This window comes from Schistocerca nitens, chromosome 2 (assembly GCF_023898315.1).
Source record: "Schistocerca nitens isolate TAMUIC-IGC-003100 chromosome 2, iqSchNite1.1, whole genome shotgun sequence".
Lineage (NCBI taxonomy): Eukaryota > Metazoa > Arthropoda > Insecta > Orthoptera > Acrididae > Schistocerca > Schistocerca nitens.
This window is the reverse complement of record NC_064615.1, coordinates 477,186,004-477,203,230: the sequence shown is the minus strand read 5'-3', so window position 1 is coordinate 477,203,230 and position 17,227 is coordinate 477,186,004.

The following is a 17,227-nucleotide window of genomic DNA, read 5'->3' as shown; positions in this document are numbered from 1 at the left end:
TAGTTAATTGTCGCGTAATTGCCAAATCCTGTGGTTTTTTCAACCTCTCCAGGTCCTATCCCCTTAATTTCCAAATTTTTCACAGTTTCTTTAGTTTTAATCTACAGCTGGTACACAACATTCTGTTAAACGTCAAATGTCAAAGATTATTTAGAGCGGTGTAATAGCTTGTCCTCAAACAATACTATTGCAAAGACCACTTTTCTTACGACTGTTCAGATTTGGGTTCTGTAATTTCTTCTGTCTAATAACGCCCCTCTATTTCGTTGTATCTTTCTTAAGTCGTGTACATTCCACATTTTTTATTCGGAGACGATAGATTGGTCCCACTTCCAGTGTTGAATGTTCTTCACTTTTTGTTACGTAATCTCTACCTTCTTTATTTTAGCATTGATTTATTCAAAGTACGACGAAGTACTAATTGCATTCACTCAAACAGCTATGAATTTCGAAGAGAAACTATTAGACAAGTCAGGTGAAGGCTTAACGGAAAATACTGACCGGCTTCTGGTTCCTGAAAAAACAGGCCTTGGGACATACATAGCAAATAATCATCCTGACCAAACACATCGCGGATGTACAGGAACGGCGTTCATAGACCTCAACGGCAGCTTACCACACTGTAGGCCATAGTATTTTATTAGAAACGTGCGCAACATAACAAAAGACTATGTTTTATCCTAGACTATGAAAAATCTATAGAACCTAACATCCTTTTTAGAATTCCAAGGATGGAGAAGTTAATGGACTAAATAGAAAAATGGATTTCCTCAGAGTCAAGATAACGTATTTTCAACTCTGAATTACAGCCTGTCGTCTCAATTAGATAAAACTTGTATGTTCCAAAAAAAATTTATTATTTTTTACAGCCGGATTAATCATTCTACCGAATTAACTGAGGGCAGTTGTGTCTGGAAACAAGCTGTCAACTGCTTTTGGGCAATAAACCTCAACCCATTTTGGAACTTCAATGTGTTAGAAAGTATCCTTAACTGCACATCTGTAAGTGGAGTTGAGCAGTACTACCTGACATAAAATATCCTTTAAAGTCTCCACAGTCAGCCGGCCGATGTGGCCGAGCGCTTCTAGGCGCTTCAGTCTGGAACCGCGGGACCGCTACGGTCGCAGGTTCGAATCCTGCCTCGAGCATGGATGTGTGTGATGTCCTTAGGTTAGTTAGGTTTAACTAGTTCTAAGTTATAGGGGACTGATGACCTCAGATGTTAAGTCCCATAGTACTCAGAGCCATTTGAACCATTTGAACTCCACAGTCTTGGACCCTCTCAGTAACACGTCTGTATAACGTTATTGATACTATCTTTGATTGCTTGATGAAACATACATGATCCAGACAAATGTGAGTCGCTATGTTACTCGAATCGTAGCCAGTGAATTATAAATACTTACTGTCTCACTTAATGGGTGTTTATCGGCACTGGTATCACACTTTGCCTCTAGTGACTGTGCTTTTGTACTGTTTGCATTCACTTCGATTCAGTATCATCTGTCGCCACTCATTTCTGATTTCGTCCATCCAGCACTTCCTGGTTCTGCCAAGCGGCCACGTTCCTTACCACCATTAATGCATTGACTCTAGTGTGTTCAGACATGGAAACCACATTTCTTGCCCATCGAAATCTTCCTGTCTTCAATTTTCAGATCATGTTTAGTTGTTGCATCAACGAACTGGAAGTACTGGCATGGCACTACATGCTTTGATTAGGTTTCTCTGGGGAGCATGCGTTATGTCATTATCTGTTTCATGCTGAAGTACTCCCTGCATGCATTAATAATTCGCTGTCTTACCTTCACCCTTATGTTATGGTTGTTAAACCAGGTGCTCTGGTATTTTTTCTTCCCTTAGCCAAACTCACATCTCCAGCTTGTAATGCACTGAGGTGACAAAAGTCATGGGATAGCCATATTAACATATACATATGGCGATGGTATGGCGTACACAAGGTGTAAAACAGCAGTGCATTGGCAGAGCTATACGCAGTTGATTCATACGAAAGGCTTCCTGACATGATTATTACCGCACGACGGGAAGTAACAGACCTTGAACAAGAATGGTACACTTGACAGCAAAAAAGTGGGTCACTGCCGAATGCAACCAACATAACGTAGCTGTGTTGCAGGTCCTCTAAACACCAAAACCCCTGTGGGGTACAGTCGTTTGACTACACACAATGGGTACCGCAAGAGACTACTAAGAGACCAAAGGACTTTATGGCAGTCAGTCTAAGCGTCAACTAATATCGTCATACAAAACATATTATAAAACATGAGATGAGAAACCCCATAACACTCATAAACTAACTTTAATTACAACAAGTGACATTCCAAAAGATCTGAGAAAACGGATTATTTTACATATATCGTACAGTAATCCTTAGTCAGAATTAAATACTTGAGATAATATATGGAGTTACAAAGCTGTACGGCAATTGGAAAAAAGTTTTTCGCTCTCTAAAAGGTTTTCGCCCGCATCTCGTGGTCGTGCGGTAGCGTTCTCGCTTCCCACGCCCGGGTTCCCGGGTTCGATTCCCGGCGGGGTCAGGGATTTTCTCTGCCTCGTGATGGCTGGGTGTTGTGTGATGTCCTTAGGTTAGTTAGGTTTAAGTAGTTCTAAGTTGTAGGGAACTGATGACCATAGATGTTAAGTTCCGTAGTGCTCAGAGCCATTTTTTTTCTAAAAGGTTTTCCATTCACGTGCTGAAGGTCGCTCAACGGCGAGTGGCTCTGGAAACTGGATATTGGACGAACCAGTAGAAAAATGCGATTAACGGCAACAAGCACTCTAAGGAAATCTCAACATTAACAGTGAATCACCAGTAATTTCTCGTAACACATCAACAGCTACAAGTACACAAATTTGTACTTTAAATGACATGACCAACGTCGTCGTTATGGACCTGGATTCAAACCCAGCACCTATAGCCATTGCCACCTAAGCTAAGCTTTGTTTGTGCCTTATTGAGACCGGATAACTAGGCACAAAGAGACGTGAAGTATAGACGTTTGCACCAGTATCAGTTATCAATTCAGATCCTGAAAATAAATGACGAAAATGTTTGTACTGAACTGGAAATCCTGTCATAACAGTTACCGTCCTGAGAACTACGCCCAACGACGTTTAATATGGTGTCATTGACAAGGAACAAGGTATGCTCATGTTTAAAATTGAAATTCCACCATATAAAGCTTGTGACAGGGATGCGAACCCAGCACCTAATCGGATTGTTAACGAAGTACAGTCATGCTCAAAAGTATCCGAACGACCTGGATTGCATTTCGCCTGATTCCCATGCAACCCACATAACGCAGCTGTCTAGCAGGTCCTCTAATCGCTCCTTGATACAGTCGTTTGACTACTGAAAATGGTTCCAACAAGTCACCACTAGAAAACACTGCTCTTTATCGCAATAACTCAGGATGTAAAATAATACCACGATACTAAAAATATCAGGGAACACCTCATCACGGATAAGACTGTCCTTAAGCCTTGTAAGCTCGCATTTATTGCAATAACTGACATACCTGAAATGTTAGCACTCTCATTATTACGTCAGATAGGTAATGCACCTAGTAAGTTCATCGTATTCATGATATCCTCTTCAAAGTAACATACCATACTTGTTATTTAACACAAAATGTCATTAAAAATTTACGTTATTCACGAGCAGCTAGTTGAGAATAGGTATAAACTTCAAATGACACGACGAACCGACTCGTTCTGCATATGGATTCAAACCCAGGTCATGCAAACTAAGATTTCGTGACTGACGGAAATTAACAGTCATTCCTGACTAGGCATAGAGAGAGTGATATACCTCGATTTTAGACAGTATCAGTTAACAAATATCAACTTTAAATTACATAACGTAAACATTTTTAACGGTCGCGAATACCTACCCAGCATCTATTGTCCCTGTTAACGAACTACGAGAGATGTTACATACTGCTTCTTCACAAGTAACTTACTTGAAATGCAGTGAGGTAAAACTTTGTGTTGGAAAATGCAGTGAGGTAAAGCTTTGTGTTGGACAGGGATTCGAACCCAGAACCTAATCGGATTGTTATCGAAGCACAATCAACTTTGACATATCGGATTTTCTCGCCAGTAGCTAGATGTATTAAATGAAATGACGAGACGAAACATTAATTTTTCCTTTCCAGGACTCCAACCCGGCACATATCGCTGTTATATTCTAGAGAAAAGGAACGTTAAGTATGGATTTGTTACACCAGCAGCGACATGTGAGCATGTTTGAACTAGAAATAATATGACGAAGTGTTCAGTGCTGACAGAGAATCGAACCCCAAACATATCGTTGTTGACTACACACAAAGAGGCGACACTTACCGAATTTTTCACCACCAGCAGCTCGGAATAACATCCCTGAACTTACAGTGATCTCGCAAATAGTTCTGTGTCTCATTGGGAGTCAAAAACGTCAGATATCGTTAGTGTTGACAACGAACGAAAATGCATTAAAAATAAAAATTATTATCCACCAGCAGATAGGTGTTCTCATGCTAGAGCTTGAGAATACATAGTGAAAAGTTTAGTGCTGGGCCAGGATTCCAACCCATTCATGCGCAATATGTGGAGATGTTAAGGAATCTGCAGTTTTGAACAAACAACAAGTTGTAGTCGAGCTGTATTGTCACGAAGGGATCAAATTCCGCGTTAGGGGCGGTCTGAGTTGAATTCCCAGTTCAGAACCAATTTTATCGACATACAGAAGCTCAAATAAAAGACGGAATAAATGTCCTGTGACCATACACAGTGTTTGTTTCGTCACTAGAAATAAATAACTAGTTTAAGAAAAGTTACTGGTGATAGAGTTTCTACACGTCGCCACTCCTTACTTTATTGTGGTTCCACCTAACGTCTACTTGGTAGAGAAGGAATATCATGTTTAATGTGATTTTCAGACCACAGTGCCATTATACCTTCTTCACTTGGCGTAGCCAGAAGAGAATAGAATCTACCTCTCCTTATCAAAAACCATCGGCAGAAGTTGGAATCGAACCGAGACCAACAGCATATGAAACCATCATCAGTCCAACAGACCACCACAACCACTTCTCTACGGCTCATTTCTCTATCATAACACCGTTGCGGCACACAAGATGAGAATTCCGTCACACAGGCTCCCTGTAGTGGTTTGCAGGATGTTCAGTACATTCATTTACTTGGTTGACCGAATCGCCGTGAACTAGCTGCCTTGGCTACCCAGTGCATACATTCGACTGTATTTTGTAATCACCGAAATAAAATAACGTAACTGCCACCTACACAGAACTGCCAACAGTGTAGGATGCAGAAATTTAAATAGGAAGTGTTCCTTTCGATTTGAGCTACTCTATTGCGCTATCTGTTTGTTGAAACCATCGTGCAGTGCAAAATAAATGCTGTAACTGTCCGTCTCTCAGAAGTCTATATCCGGCTATATGCATTAACTCACAGCACTGTGGGATGCCGAAGTTCTGGAGGAACTGTTGTTCACTTCCAGAGGTGCTGTACCTACGTCACAGCTAGTAGCGTATCGGTAAGCGTTGCGCACTGATGATAAGACGTCGCGTGTTCTATTACATTCGCTACTACATTTTTTTTAAACGCAATTCTGCTGTCTGCTAAAGTATTCAATTTAATGGAACTTTGAACATAATTCTCTTCACTTCTCAACCCAAAATAGTCGCATGTGGAAAAAAGGCTAACTTCTGCGTCATTTTGTTCTTTTCAGGTTTAATAGACGGCCAGGCAGCAGATGCGCTCGAAGCTTTTGTATTATGTATGGGGAGAGCGCATCGTGCCAAAATAGTCAGAAAAGTATTTTCTACATTAGCTGTGGTCTGGTAGTGGCATTTTATTCTTCTTCAAACCTTGTTTGACAGCTTTAACTCAGAACAATTTTTCTACATGCATGTAATCAATAAACTGCATGTGCATTGTCAGACTGTTATAGATAACATCAGAGAATTCGCATATATCGTTGATGATTAACTTCTCTCTCATGTTTAGCATTGTTTTAACAACACTAAAAGAAACCTTACGAAAACTGTGCACTGTATTGTAAGAAAGGAAATGAAACTACCCACGATAACCTTACGACGAAAGTCTGTTTTAACAAAACTGAGTATCTGTACAAAAGCGTGCCTCTATCTGCACGAATTAGTAAAACACTATTCACTTAGATTTCGATTGGGTCTGTGTTTAAACGGTATGCTGTGTCATACTAAACAGGTATGCAAACGTGGTATTTCATAAATAAAGTTACGTATTCCTAGAAACCCTTAAATTTGCTTGTCAGCAGCGGAAAGAGGCGTTACCTGTTGTGCAGCATTGTAAGTTTTTCACCATTGCACTATGACCTGAAAGTATTTTCTTACGATTTGCTAATCAATTTATTTCCTTCATACTTATTACCGTGGCATGGGAGTCTTAAGTGAAGAACATTATTGAATTTCGTATCGATGACGGTCGATTCGAATTTCTTCAGAGACGCTTGTATTGTATAGCAGCTTGGCAGTCAGAAAGCCGAGATCTACGACCATTAACACAAGTTACTGAGTCGAGCTGCCAAGAGGATTTGATGTGTAAAGGTTTTCTTCTGATTTTGTTACAGAATTTTTTCTGGGAATTCGCAGCTCCATGAAATAATACACGAAAAAAAAGCTCGCACGTTCTGCCCCTACAACAGTCAGAACTGACGATTTTCTTAACCGGTGGAACACGAGACACGGGCGGTACCACGGGGCTACGGACACGCTGCTGCCAGCACTCCGCTCTCGTCATGATATTGATCGCTCAGCCTCATAACGCATCGTGAAAGATGTTAAAAGTTGTCACTTATGTGAAGAATAGTATTTCTTAAGACAAAAAAATTGAAATTTCTGTCTCAGTGTCTTAGTCTACGTGAGGATTATATACCACGAGTCATTCAAATGGAAAGGGAATATCAAGTGAATTTAGCGAGTCAGTTCAGTACCATACGCGGAAGTAATTGCACTGCCACAGTGTTGCCAAATGTTTGTGACGATGTTGCCAATTCTCAGCTGTGCTAGGAACAGCTCTGTAGCGTTATAGGAGGAAAATCCTGTGCTCGTGTCATAGGAGGATACGGAGAGGTATGTTACTTTGAAGAGGAAATCATGAATACGACTAACTTACTACGTGCATTACCTATCTGACGTAATAATGAGAGTGCTAACATTTCAGGTATGTCAGTTATTGCAATAAATGCGAGCTTACAAGGCTTAAGGACAGTCTTACCCGTGATGAGGTGTTCCCTGATATTTTTAGTATCGTGGTATTACTTTACATCCTGAGTTATTGCTATACAGAGCAGTGTTTTCTAGTGGTGACCATTTTCAATAGTCAAACGACTGTACCAAGGAGCGATTAGAGGACCTGCTAGACAGCTGCGTTATGTAGGTCGCATGGGAATCAGGTGAAATGCAATTCAGGTCGTTCGGATACTTTTGTGCACGACTGTACATAAAATCAGAAGTTAAATATCAAATGTTTTCACCAATAGCGAAATGCTGGAACCTTCATTGACGATAGAATTGTTTTTGCCTGACTGGGATTCGAGCCCATCATCTAGCACCGTCGTTTTCTAGCCAGGAACAGACGATAAACAGCTGTTGTTGGTTCACCAGTAGCGAGATGGGCGCATGTTTAGCTAGACATCAGGCGACGAAAAGTTCTGTGCTGAATGGAATTCAAACCCCGCACACGTGGTCATGAAGAAACGTTAACTATCAAATTCTTTTCCAATAATAGCTAGGAATGGCATGTTTGTACTGTCAGTGATGTGATGGAAAATACTCTGCTGGCTAGAAGTTGAATCCACAACATGTCGTCGTTGGTGATCACAACGAACACAACGTCAAACCCAAATCCGTTTTCACCAGTAGGATGGAGAGGAATGTTTGAACTTGAAAAGCTGTAAGGAAACGTTTGATCTTGTAATGTTGTGATAAAACGCTCATCATGTGGCTGTGAGTTGAAACGAACACGTTACAGCTGACAACGCACGAAGAGACGTTGAAAATGCAACTATTTTTCACCAGTAGTTCGGAGTGCACATGCTAGGGCTTGAAATGAAATAATGAATATTTTGTGCTGATCAGGATTCGAAACCAGATAGGTGCCTTTCGAGGGCGCCTAGAAGAGTTTGCAATCTTCGGGAACATAGTGAAATCGAATTCTAATCCCAGTCCAGCACCACAATTTTCAACGTCTCAGTTTCAAATCAAGTAAGACCCTTGTGAACTTACATGGCCATTGGTTCATTAAAATGAAATACGTTTTCTAGTTTACGACGGCTTGCTGGTGACAGAGTCTCTGCCTTACGGGGTTTCTCCATCTGTCACAGCTCAAACGAATGCCCAGTTGGCAGCGAAGGGATGTTATCTTTACTGCGGATATTGAACTACGGAGCTTACAGGCGTTCTGCACTTGGCGTTACTAGGGGTGAAGGAGAGCTACTTGTGTGTGTTAAAAATTTACGCCCGACGTGAGATGTGAACCAACATGTTTTACACCTCAATACAAGATTAATCCACCAGACCACAGAACCCCCTGCCAAGCACATAATTATGAATTGCAGGGTATTCATTTAGATGTAGATGCAGATGTCAAGGGACGCGTAACAGGAAGGAGGGCGGGATCTGGGAATGGATTGAGGTGCAGAAGTGCAAAACATAAGCGTGAAATGCTTGCAAAATATTGCTTATTTAGACGTGTGGCACAGTTCGTTTTATCTTAGGACCGAGAGATAAGGAAGGACTGTTCTCAGAACGAAGAATGGGTTACAGGGAAGGGGAGATCAACGAATACGGTTTCATAGGTGGTGAGAGGAATGATACAGAGTAAAGACAGCAGCAATTAAAAGAGAAAATGTAGCGTCATTGGAAACCGCTAGTTTTTGTTTACAAAGTTTTGGGGGAGTGTAATAGAAGGGCACTTGCAGCGATAGAGAGAGAGAGTGTGAGAGAGAATAGAAGAGATATTAACAACGAGTAAACATAAATGTTCAAATGTGTGTGAAACCTTAAGGGACTTAACTGCTAAGGTCATCAGTCCCTAATCTTACACACTACTTAACCTACATTATCCTAAGGACAAACATACACACCAATGCCCGAGGGAGCTCTCGAACCTCCGCCGGGACCAGCCTCACAGTCCATGACTGCAGCGCCTAAGACCGCTCGGCTAATCCCGCGCAGCGAGTAAACATAATATGAAATCGTTGGCGTATTGTGTGGAGGACGGAGGGTGTATTCCTGGATGGAGGGGAAGAGAGAGACGTATTTGTAATAACAAAAACAACTGTGACAGAGTCCATCTACGCTGATTAGTTTGTAAGTATGTAGACATAGTATAAATGAAATCAAAATAGAATACTTAACAAACAGTATATTCAAAAGAAACCCACTTGAATTAAAAGGGCAACTCAAAGGAAAGCTAACCCATATTGTGTCTTTTCTGTTGCCACGCGATCTTCCACTAGCTTCCAATGAGGAAAAATGGCCGGCCGAAGTGACCGAGCGGTCCTAGGCGCTACAGTATGGAACCGCGCGACAGCTACGGTCGCAGGTTCGAATCCTGCCTCGGGCATGGATGTGTGTGGTGTCCTTAGGTTAGTTAGGATTAAGTAGTTCTACGTTCTTGGGGACTGATGACCTCAGCAGTTAAGTCCCATAGTGCTCAGAGCCATTTGAAGTTTGAGGAAAAATGACGAAAAAGAAGACATAACAAAACATTTTAAGAACTCTAATATTTTATCCAGAATCCTTCATTATTTTGTACTTCTATCACGCGACTTGGCATAGAATGTATAAGCCGTCGGACGCAACAGCCTGAAGAAGCAACTTCCTCCCAGGCTTCCAGGACGCAGTCCCAAAGAGCGTCCGGAGTAGTTGGTTGGTTTCGTGGCCAGTTCTCTGTTAATGTTCTGGCGACCTCAGCCCACATGTTTTCCATGGAGTTCATATCAGCCGCCCGTGGCGGCCAGTCCATGACGTTGACGCCAATCGTGGATTTGGGAGAGAGAAAAGACAATACGTGCTGAACAAATGCAGACTTGTGAATGGGAGAATGGTCCTCCTCCAATGTGACGTCCCCTTCTGCGTACAGCATTCGCACTGATGGAAGCATCACATTTTCCAATATGTGGGCATACTGCACGCTGTCCAGAGTTCCTTCCATCCTGTGAAGAATTCCTGCCCGTCTAGGAGAATTCCAACCCCAGCATGTAACAGATAGCCGGCCACTTCTTCTCGTCGTGGTTACATATTCGCGTCGATGGTGAGTCCCTTGAGGCCTGAAAACGATTCGTGGACCGTCGTTATTGGTGGAAAACACCTTCTCATCAGTGAAAATGACGTTGTCCCACGACACCCTCAGATGGAGCTCCGCAAATGCTAGCCGGTATAAAACGTTGTCTTCGCTGAGCTCTTGATTCACGGCGGATCGTCGTGCATGCAGTCCAGGGTCCCTCAGCCTTCGGCGAATCGTGTCACTGGAGCCGGGGAAGTTGATCTCCAGCCGCAACTGCTTCGCGTTCAGAAAGGGATTTTCTCTGCTCCTAGACACTAGGTCCTTGTCTTCCTGCTGCCAGATCACTCTCTTCCTGCCTGCGCCAGGAGCCCTGATGGTGGTGCCTCTTTCAAGGCAGACATCCACCATCTCGTTTCAGTGGTATGTGTGTAAGTAGGCTGTTTAGGTTTTTTTATTGGTAACGCCACCTCTGTATGAAAATCACTGGCTGTGCTGTGTGCAGTCTGTGGCTGTTTTGCATTGTTGTAATACTCGCCATTGTAGTGTTAGGCAGCTGGCTGTGAACAGCGCGTAGCGTTGCGCAGTTGGAGGTGAGCCGCCAGCAGTGGTGGATGTGGGGAGAGAGATGGCGCAGTTTGGAAATTTGTAAGACTGTATGTCATGATCTGTTATGTATATTATGATTTTTCAACACTATTAAGGTAAATACATTGTTTGTTCTCTATTAAAATCTTTCATTTGCTAACTATGCCTATTAGTAGTTAGTGCCTTCAGTAGTTTGAATCTTTTATTTAGCTGGCAGTAGTGGCGCTCGCTGTATTGCAGTAGTTCGAGTAACGAAGATTTTTGGTGAGGTAAGTGATTTGTGAAAGGTATAGGTTAATGTTAGTCAGGGCCATTCTTTTGTAGGGATTATTGACAGTCAAATTGCGATGCGCTAAAAATATTGTGTGTCAGGTTAAGCACAGTCCTGTATAATTGTTCAAAGGGGACGTTTCATGTGGGCCGCGCGGGATTAGCCGAGCGGTCTAAGGCGCTGCAGTCCTGGACTGTGCGGCTGGTCCCGGCGGAGGTTCGAGTCCTCCCTCGGGCATGGGTGTGTGTGTTTGTCCTTAGGATAATTTAGGTTAAGTAGAGTGTAAGCTTAGGGACTGATGACCTTAGCAGTTAAGTCCCATAAGATTTCACACTCATTTGAACATTTGAACAACGTTTCATGTGGTACGCCATACCGCCTGCCAGCTTCTCTGATGGAACATCCTCCTTCCTCAATGAGACTTACGACTCTACCTCGGCCGGCCGGAGTGGCCGAGCGGTTCTAAGCGCTTCAGTCTGGAACCGCGCGACCGCTACGGTCGCATGTTCAAATCCTGCCTCAGGCATGGATGTGTGTGATGTCCTTAGGTTAGTTAGGTTTAAGTAGTTCTAAGTTCTAGGGGACTGATGACCTCATATGATAAGTCCCATAGTGCTCAGAGCCATTTGAACCATTTTTTGACTCTACCTCGAATAGACCTCTCCCAGTGAGCCATTACGGCAGACAGCCTGATGTGTATTTCTGCTTGCCGCTCTTATACTGATTCCAGGAGAGGAGGTAAACATATTTACGTCAAAGGGAGCGGCAGAGGCAGAGGCATGCGGCGCAGCCGTGCTGGCTTGTCCCGGGCTGTTGGCCCCCCCATCTCGCCTCGGCCAGCCTGGCTGGCCCGTAGCTCGCGAGCCGCGGCTAGTACAGACCCGGGCCGCAGGGCCACGATCACCCCTTGAAGGATCAAAAGTTACACCTAATCTACCCAAGTCTGTAGTACAAACTAACGTAGCTACAGCTATTATGGTATAACATGTGCAGGCACACCTACAGTTGACGATTTATTCAAATATTTGACGAACAATACTTTCAAAAATACATTCATTTTAAACATAGCTACCACAAAATATTTCACCTAGCTGGCAATAGCATGACACAGGAAACTATACTTTCTTGTAAGCGCTGTGCATTAGATGTAGCCTTAGGAAAACCTGTATTCAACCACGACAACTGAGCGGAATGTGAAAGTAAACAGGTTTGGCGGCAGCTTCTCCAAATAATAGTATATACTTACGAGGGAACCTCCCCATCGCACCCCCCTCAGATTTAGTTATAAGTTGGCACAGTGGATAGGCCTTGAAAAACTGAACACAGATCAATCGAGAAAACAGGAAGTTGTGTGGAACTATGAAAAAAACTAAGCAAAATATACAAACTCAGTAGTCCATGTGCAAGATAGGCAACATCTAGGAGAGTCCGAGTTCAGGAGCGCCGTGGTCCCGTGGTTAGCGTGAGCATCTGCGGAAGGAGAGGTTCTGGGTTCAAATCCTCCCTAGAGTGAAACGTTTACTTTCATTATTTTTGCAAAGTTATGATCTGTCCGTTCGTTCATTGACGTCTCTGTTCAGTGTAATAAGTTTAGTGTCTGTGTTTTGCGACCGCACCGAGGAAGCCGTGCGATTAGTAGACGAAAGGACGTGCCTGTCCAATGGAAACCGAAAACATTTGATTGCATGGTCATAGGTCAACCGATTTCTCCACAGGAAAACACGTCTGATATATTCTATACGACACTGGTGCCGGCATGTGCGTCACATGACAGGAATATGTTGTCGACCCACTTAACTTGTACATTTGGTGAATGGGTAAAAAGATTCTTCTACCTTGCCCAATTTAGGTTTTCTTGTGGATGTGATAATCACTCCCAAAAAAAGTGTGAAAACATAAGAGTTTGTCACATAAACTGCAACAAATGAATGCAACAGTTTCACAGTCGCACAGTTTTGTCTGTGCTCTGTCAAAACATATGTTTTTAACGTTTTCAAATTTTTCCGTGTGTAGACCGTCAAATCCTGCATATGTCCAAGCAAATCTGAACATGTCCTGGAATTTTGGAGATCGAAGTTGATTATATGTGAGTGCCTGAACTTTGATAATTGTCTGAAAATAAAAAATTAAAATTTCTCCCGAGGGAAGACTTGAACCAAGGACCTATCTTTCCGCAGTTGCACACGCTAACCACGGGACCACGGCGCTCATGGGTTTACAGCTACCTGGATGTTGCCTATCTTACACATGGACTACTCAGTTTGTATATTTTGTTTATTTTTTCATAGTTCCACATAACTTCTTCCTGTTTTCTCGATTGATCTGTGTTCAGTTTTTCAAGGCCTGTCCACTGTACCAACTTATAATTAATTCTGAGGGGGGTGCGATGGGGAGGTTCCCTTGTTAGTATATAATACACGTTTTGTGCACTTATAACATGTTCTCAGTGTCTCTGAAACAATACGTGCTGCACGACGGAAATTACTTTCTGCTGAGGCACTTCATTTACATCTCAATGATACACGACTACTAGTGAACATTGCTCTTTACGGCAGTCAATCCACTTGTAAGTTAACATCATGATATCGCAGATATTAGGCAACACGTTACTAGGGATGAGTAAGGCCTTAAGGTTTGCATCTAAACATGCTTCTCCTAGCTACTACTGAATATGAAGTTGATTATTAACGTGTCTTCATAACCATGTGTGCGGCGTTCGACTCTCAGTCAGCATAGACGTTTTCGTCACCTTATTTCTAGTTAAACGTGTGCACATCTCGCTGATGGTGAACCAACATTGGGCATTTCTCGTCTGTTCCTGGTTAGACAACGACGGCGGTAGGCGCCGGGTTCGAATCCCGGTCAGGCAATACAACTTCAGTCGTCATTTAAGGTTCCAACCCCACTACTGGTGACAAACTGTGATATCTACATTCTGATTTTACGTACTTATTCAACAATCCGAATAGGTGCTGGGTTCGCATCCTTGTCTCCAGCATTACATGATGGCATTTCAATTTTAAACATGTGCATCCTTTATTCCTTGACAATACAACACTATACAACGTCTTTCGAGGTTAATTATCAAGAAGGTAATTGTCATGTTAGGGTTCCTGCTTTCGTACAAACATTATCGTCATTTACGTTCAAGTTGAGAATTGATAACTGATACTGGTGCAAACGTCAATATTTGATGTCTCTTTCTGCCTAGTGATCGAGTTTCGATAAGGCACAAAGCTTTGCTTGGTTAATAATGGCTTTACGTTCTGGGTTTGCATCCGGATCCAGAACGAAGACGTTGGTCATGTCATTTAAAGTACAACTTCGTGTACAAGTAACTGTCGATGAGTAATGTGAACAATGATATTACTTGTGATTCGCTGTTAATGTTGGGATTTCCGTAGAGTCATTGCCGCCGTTATTCACGTTTTTTTTAACTGCTTAGTATTACATAAAGTTGATGCGAAACCACTCCCCGTTGAACGTTGAACGACGTTCAGCATGTGTTGGGTAATCCTTTCAGACAGCAAAGAACTTGTTTCCAATTGCCATACAACTTTATAAATCCATATACTGTCTCAAATATTTAATTGTGCCTAAGGATTACTGAACGATTTATGTGACAAACTAGTTGTCCCATAACATTTGAAATGTCACTTATTGTAATTAAGTTTAGTTTACAAACGATAAGGACTGTCTGATCTCTTCTGTACTATAGTGGTTTACTTTACATCTGGACGGACTGTCATAAAGACTGGTGTTCTCTAGTAGTCTCTAGTGGTACCCATTGTGTATCTTACAACGACTGTACTGTGGAGGGTTGCGACTATGTGCAATACAGATATGCTTTGTTGGTTGCATACATTCAGGTGCAGCCTACACGTTGGAATTCAGGGGTGACCCACTTTTTTTGCTGTCGAGTGTACATAGAGCTAGATGCATAGGACATCCCATTTCGGAAATCGTTAGTGAATCCAATGTTCTGAGATCCACAGTGTCAGGAGTGTGCCGAGAATATCACATTTCAGGTGTTACCTCTCACCATGAACAACGCAGTGGCCGACAGCCTTCACTTAACGACCCAGAGCAGCGGCGTTTGTATAGAGTTGTCAGTGCTAACAGACAAGCGACACTACATGAAATAACCACAGAAATCAATGTGGGACGGGCGACGAACGTATCCGTTAGGACAGTGCGGCAAAATCTGCGTTAATGGGCTATGGCAGCAGACGACTGCTGATGCGAGTGTCTTTGCTGACAGCAAGAAATCTCCTACAGCGCCTCTCCTCGGCTGATGACCATACCAGTTGGACCCTAAACAAAAATCTAAACTCCTCCTGCACAGGCCATGAATGCCCAAAGGTACCGACTGGCCGCCGTGTCATCCTCAGCCCACAGGTGTCTCTGGATGCGGATATGGAGGGGCATGTGGTCAGCACACTGCTCTCCCAGTCGTATGTCAGTTTCCGAGACCGGAGCCGCTACTTCTCAATCATGTAGCTCCTCAGTTTTCCTCACATGGGCTGAGTGCACCCCGCTTGCCAGCAGTGCTCGGCAGACCGGATAGTCACCCATCCGAGTGCTAGCCCAGCCCGACAGCGCCTAACATCGGTGATCTGACGGGAACCGGTGTTACCGCTGCGGTAAGGCCGTTGGCATCAGTTGGACCCTAGACAACTGGAAAACCGCGGCCTGGTCAGATGAGTTCCGATTTCGTTTTGCTAAGAACTGATAGTAGCGTTAGAGTGTGACGCAGCCCCCAAAAAGTCCAGGTTGTCAACAAGGCATTGCGCAAGCTGGTGTTGGCTCCATTATGGTGTGGGCTGTGTTTACATAGAATGGGGTGTGTCGTCTGTTCCTACTGAATCGATCATTGATGGAAACGATTATGTTTGGCTACTTGGAGCCCATTTGCAGCCATTATTTTTATGGATGACAGTTCGCTCTGACACTGGGCCACAATTGTTCACAATTGTTTTGAAGACCATTCTGGAAAATTCGAGCGAATGATTTTGCCACCCAGAGCGCTCGACATGAATCCGATCATTTATGGGACATGTCTGAAGGTCAGTTCGTGCACAAAATCACTTTCGCAAGTATGAACTGCTATATTTCTGCAGGGGACTCGCAACGACTTGTTGAGTCCATGCCAGTGGAGTTGCCGCACTAATCTGGGCAAAAGGAGGTCCGTTGGTAGGTATCTCATGACTTTTGTTGCCTTGGTGTTTCTGATGGTTGATTTTCTGACCAACGTTGGTAGCATTTTACCTCATGGTAAATATTTGATCTCTAGTTGCTATTTCTATACGATTCATGCCTGATATTCTCCGCCTAGCAGCGTGTTCAATAGCTTTATTCTATTTCAAAGTATTAAGTGAAGGGACACTGTGTTGCACTCTCAGCAGCAAAATCCTTTTTAATTGCTACAATTATTTTCGTTGTTCTCCTTGTACGTTGGGATGACTACTGACGATTTCCAATCTTTGACTTCACCGCATCTCCATATCGGCTCAATGGGATTATACTGTTCTCTCTGCAGCGTTGTCCTTTGTGGTTCCAATATTTCAGTATTTTTCTCGCCTCGCCGAGGGCCTTTCAATGTATCTGGATATCTTACAGTCGGTGCTCTCTCCCTGTCCACAGCGACTTAAACTTCACCTTCCGTCTCTGTATTCGAAAAGACACAATTGCTTCACCTTTTCAGCATTACGAAGGTTCCTAAGTAGCGGCATCATTAATTCTATACATATATAAATTCTGTTTCCGCTCCTCTCTATTCAGGTTGAAGAAGCACATTTTGTGTTATAAACCAAACTTACATTTTAAATCTCCAGCGTATAGCAGAAGCTGGGTGTAGAGCCTACAAATTTACTTTTTGTCCTGTGCATGACATGAGCTACACTAGAAGAAAAAACACCTGTTCCTCGAGTAATTATAAAAACCCAACATCCGTACAACTTCGTGGACACTTGATTTGCTATTATATTTCGTTCATTTCCTTACATGCGCACTGCATCACAGTTTTCGCCTCTGTTAGCTTAGCGTTTTATACGCAATTCGTAACTGTGTATTCT